Raw genomic sequence first — 5,856 nt, forward strand, 5'->3', positions numbered from 1 at the left:
CGTTTCTCGTAGATGGCTTTTACTACTTTGAGGTATGTTTCCTGGATGTCTAGATGTTCAAGGGTTTTTATCAAGAAGGGGTGCTGGATTTTATCAAAAGCTTTTTCTGCATCTAATGATATAATCATGTGGTTTTTGTTTTGATATCTGTTGATGTATTTAATTAATTTATGGTTTTACGAATGTTGAAGCAGCCTTGCATCCCAGGGATGAAGCCTACTTGGTCATGATGGATGATTTTTGAGATGTGTTGTTGAATCCGGTTCACTAGGATCTTTTTGAGAATTTTAGCATCTATGTTCATCAAAGATATTAACCTGTAGTTCTCTTTCTTTGTTGGGTCTTTACTTGGCTTGGGTATCAGTGTGATGGATGCTCTTAATGCACACTATGTGACTCTAAGAGTGCTACTTTGCCTGCTTGCCAATTTTTCCAGCTTCTGAGGTACAAACACTAGAAGCAGAAGGTTCACCTGAGCCCAGCAGGTCAAGGCTGTGGAGGCCATGAGTGTGCCACTGCACTTAAGCCTGGGTGACAGAGTGAGACTCCAACTCAAAAAAACAAAACAAAACAAAACAAATTAAGAAGATTATAGTGATACTAATTTCATCTATGAATTGGAGATTTAAGATGCCCTCACATTTTTTTCTCTTTAACAGAAGAAAATGCATTTCTACCAAATATATATGATTTATAAAAAGCTGCTACTGACTGCTCTTACATATTCTGATGACTTAAGTCCTGTAGAAATTTTATCTTAAATGGCTTTAAGCATGATACCATATCAATATTTGGCATTAAAAATTATTACCATACTGTTTGTATCTTCTTAAATTTTTCCACAAATTTTGCTTAGAAAATATCCAAATTAGAAAGAGGTCTTGGTGTGGGTTTGTATATGTATGTTTATGTACACATACATATACACAGTTGTTCATTGGCATTTGTGGGAATTTGGTTTTAGGATTCTGTGCAAATACCATAATTAATGGATGCTTAAGTTTCTTACATAAAATGGCATATTATCTCTACACAACCTATGCATATCTTCCCACATACTTTACATCATTTTTGATTAATTATAATACCTAATACAAAGTGCACTCTATGAGAATAGTTGCTATACTGTATTGTTAAGGGAATGACAAGAAAAAAATATAAACATTTTTAGTAGAGAGACAATCATGTTTTTTTTCCCCTGGATATTTTTGAACCACGATTGGTCGAATTCATGAATGCAGAACCCATGATATGAAGGGTTAGCTGCATTTACTCTTTTCTGGAAGTAAAGGTATAGTTGGGGCTAATAAAGTTATTGGGAGTACAGAAGGATAAAATGATAAAAGTGCTATTTCAACAAAAAGACAATCCTAAATGTGCATGCAATTAGCAATAAACCTTCAAAAAAGAAAAAGAGAAAGAAAGAAAGAAAAAAGAAGCAAAGTCTGAAAACTGGAAAAGAGAGATTGATATTTTACCACTTTAGCTGAACTCTTCAACATTTATTTCTCAATAAGAGAAAGAACTGATAGACCCAGCATATACATTTTTTTCAGTCGTGTGTGAAGCATTATCAATATATGCCATATTTTGGGTCATCGAATAAAAACTTACAAATTTTAGAAGAATTGAAATAATATAAAATATCTTCTGAGAGGTAGAACAAAGAAGTACAAAGAATTGAAGAGGAAATAGAAATACATTGCATTGAAATAACTAAGAGCGGTATAAGGGGGAAAAAGCTCCTTATGACAGCAGAATTCTGAATGATAATTTAAAAAAAAGATGAAATCAGAAAATCATCATTTGGCAACCATTATAGTAAAAATTTTTTCAGACAGGAATTAAAAATGGATGCTAAAACTTGTGAGCAAAGTGTTATGAGGCACAGGTATATATAATCTCAAAGTATCTTCTCCCAAAATACTTGATTACAAACATAACTTCTGAGTTAAAAAAAAGTAGAAAATAATTTTACATAAATAATAGTAAAATACAATGCTAAAAATTGTTTGGAGGGAAATCTATAACTTTAAATTGATATACTTGGAAAGTAAAGTGTTGAAAATCAGTTATCTAGCTTTCTATTTTAAGGAGGTAGAAAAGCAAAGCAAATTAAATCCTAGAAAGTAAAAGGAAGGTAACAATAAATTAACAGGTAAATTTAGCCAAATTGCTAGAGATGATGTCAACAGACAAACATCACTGTATTTCTGTTTGTTAGAAAAACAATTAGAAAATGGGACTAAAAGTACCACAGACAATAGCACCCCAAATCTTAAATCTGTAAGTCTAAATATAGATGTGTAAATCTTCTATGTAGAAAACTATAAAACACTGTTTGAAGTTAAATAGTGTTTGAAAGACTCAATATTGTTCTCAAGCACCACCCAAATTAATCTATAGATTCAAAGTGATTCCATGTAAAGTCTCAGTAGATACATTTTTTGGTAAAAATTAGTAAACTGATTGTAAAAAGTATGTAAAGATGCAAAGGACCAAAAATAGACCAAAGAAAAAAATACCCACTGCACGTCAAGACATATAATAATGTAAATAGTATAATTTTTTTTCTTTTTCAAATCCAAATGAATAGAACAATGGCAAATATCAGAGAACCCAGAAATAGATTCATATATGTAAAGTGATCTAAGAGAAAAGATACTCTCAATAAATGGGCTAGGTAGATCGGATATTCATATGGAAAAAAACACATTGACATCACATGCCTCATACCATATGTTAATGGTTGTTTTTCAATAATTTGTACAACTTAATGTAAAGGGAAAATTTAAAAGAAAGCTTTCTAAAAGAAAGAATAGCAGATTTTTAAATATAGCATTGGGGAAGATTTATTGAACAGAAAACAGAAGTATCAACTATAAAAGAAAATATAATAAGTCAAGTTTCATTAAAATTAAGGTCTTTTTAAAATTAAAGACATCTTTAATAGAATGAAAAGGTAAGATAATATCTGGGAAAATACATTTTCACTTATTTGCCAAAGATCTTAGATCCAGAAATTATTTTTAAAAAACAGTCTTATAAATTTATTTTAAAAATAAGAACTCAATATAATATGGGGGAAAAAACTTGAACTAGCACTTCACAGAAAAGGGTAGCCAAATGGATAATATACATATGAAAATATGCTCATTATAAACTTTTTAGGGAATACAAATAAAAACTTCAATGGTGTATCACTACAAACCTTCCATCATAGATAAAATGAAGAGTAAATATATCAAGTATTAGCAAGGTTATTGTGGAATTAAAACTCCCATCCATTGGTACAGGAAGTGTAAAATTGTACAAGTACTTTGAAAAATGGTGTGGCATAAACATATTCTAAAGCTAAACATATGTCCACACTATAATTTAGCACTTTCATTCCTAGGCATATGCCCAAGAGAAATGAGTGTATGTGTTCAATTAAAAAAAATCTTACAAGAATGTTTATAGCATTTTAAATTGGTAATATACAAACCATAAGCAATTCAAATGTTCAAGAGTTGACTAAATTAACATTTTGTGGTATATTAAAACCATAGAATCCTACATCACAATAAGAAGTAATGAACTATTGGTATATGCAATGACATAGATGAACATAAAAACACTGTTGAGCAAAAGAAACCAGTTTCAGAAGAATACATTCTACACAATTTCACTTCTATATAATTTAAGAAAAGGCAAAACTAATCTATATCAATAGAAGCTAAAGAAATTGTTGTATTTGGATTGTACTGCCTGAAAAAAAGCACAAATGGCCTGCTACGGTGCCATCTTGATTTAACTGAGAGTGTATGCTTCCACTTATGTCAAGTGCAAAGCTAATCTATGATGATTTAAGTAACAACAGTACTTACCCTTGTGGGATGCTGGAAATGGGCCTGAGACAGCCTTCAAGGATCCTGGAAATGGTGATGACACAAGTCTATAGGTACAGAAAAAATCAGAGGTGTACATTTAAGATTTGTGCACTTTATGTAAGTTCTACCTCAATAGAAAAAAATATAAAATCAAAATCTACATCATTCAGCTCTTTCACGATGTACTTTTATTTTCTTGGACTTAATTTCTAATTATATTTTTACACATAATATTATGCTAATTTAAAATGTTTTGGTTAAATATCTTCTATTGATCATCCAGTCATCCTTTGAACAACAAAAATGCAGAAATAAATTTTTTTCTGCCCTGCATTGTACAGGGAGGATATGATGTAAGAGGACTGATTCCTCAAAATCAGGGACTATCATTCATCTCTAATTTCAGTGCACGGTACGGTTCTAGAACACAGAAGCATCAGAAGTTTGCAGATAGATGATAAAATGTATGATATATTGAGACTTTCTTCCTTATTCTTCCCCATTTAACTCAATGTATGCCAGATAATGTGAAAATGCAGCAGACACCAAAGCCCTCTGTTTCTGGGAGGCATATCTCATTACACAAAGCCTGTGTCCCAGAGGCGGTGTGTCATGTAGGAAACACATGCGTGTGTGCGCGCACACACACACACCCACACACACACTGGAGTCTACTATGGCTTGAATGTTCCCTCCAAAACTCATGTTAAAATTTAAATCCCAATGTGGCAACATTGAGAGTTGAAGTCTTAAAAGGCGGTTAGATCATGAAGACTCTGCTCTATTAAGTGAATTAATCTATCAGTGGATTGATAGGCTAATGGGTTAATAAGTTAATGGGTTGTGGGTGGGGACTGGAGGTTGCTGGCTTTATAAGAAGAGGGAAAGGAACCTGAGCTAGCACATTAGCATGCTCAGCCCCTTCATCAATTGATGCTCTGGTCTGTCTTGCGACCCTGAAGAGAGTACCTCCCAGCAAGAAGGCCCTCACAAGAAACAGCCTCTTAACTTTGGACTTCTCAGTTTCCATAACTGCAAGAAATAAGTTTTGTTTCTTATAAATTACCCACTTTCAGATATTCTGTTGACAACAGAAAGCAGATGAATACAGAGCCAAATAGGAGAGGGTTGGAACTCAAACTCACCCTTTACCAGTTCTGTGACTCTAGATCAATGACTTCATCTCTCTGATGGGAATATTGTCATTTAGAAATGATGACAGAGTACCTACTTCATAAAGTCATTGTGAGTATTAGGTACCTGAGCATGCTGGTTGCCATACATGCTTAACAAATAGTATTTTTGTTGTATGCCCCCATTCCCACCCTGTACCTGACTTACATATAACCAGAGGGGAAAAAGGAATCATCACTTGTGATAGGCAAAAGGAAAAGTCAATCATATTAGTCTGCCTTATATAAAATGTTGATATTTTGTTAATCATGGATTATTTGGCATACATTTTGATTTTTAAAAATATTGCATTAAAATATTACTAATCTTGATTACTGAGTTTTTTGATGCCCCACTCACTTCATCCTAATCCCAGCCTTATTTGGGAGAAAAAATGATATGGGACACATGACCTGGGGCTTATAGATCCAGACTTCTGAGTTCTGGTCTTCCTGCTTATGGCAATGACCCACCAACCAGCTGGGTCATTGTCTTGAGCAGCGAGACTAGAACTCAGGTGATGAAGGAAGCCTGTCCTGGGGCAGGCCTGGACTAAGTCCCAGAAGAGGATGCTGCAGGGTTTTGTCCCACAGGAAGCTCTCATCTAGGTGGAAGTGCAGTCATCCTCATCTGAACTTGTGAAAGAACAGCTTCTGATCCTCTAAGCAAAGTTGTCATTATGAATCATTTTGGTCACAACAGAAAAAAGGGGATCACTCTTACTCCTCTCTGGGTCAGCATGTTGGGAGAGTGCTTTACATTGATTATTCTGTTTTCCTGTTCTTTGCCTCCATACACATCTGCCTTCTAA

Source organism: Carlito syrichta, unplaced genomic scaffold, assembly GCF_000164805.1.
Source record: "Carlito syrichta isolate Samal-C Ts95f unplaced genomic scaffold, Tarsius_syrichta-2.0.1 Scaffold288763, whole genome shotgun sequence".
In the NCBI taxonomy this organism is placed as follows: domain Eukaryota; kingdom Metazoa; phylum Chordata; class Mammalia; order Primates; family Tarsiidae; genus Carlito; species Carlito syrichta.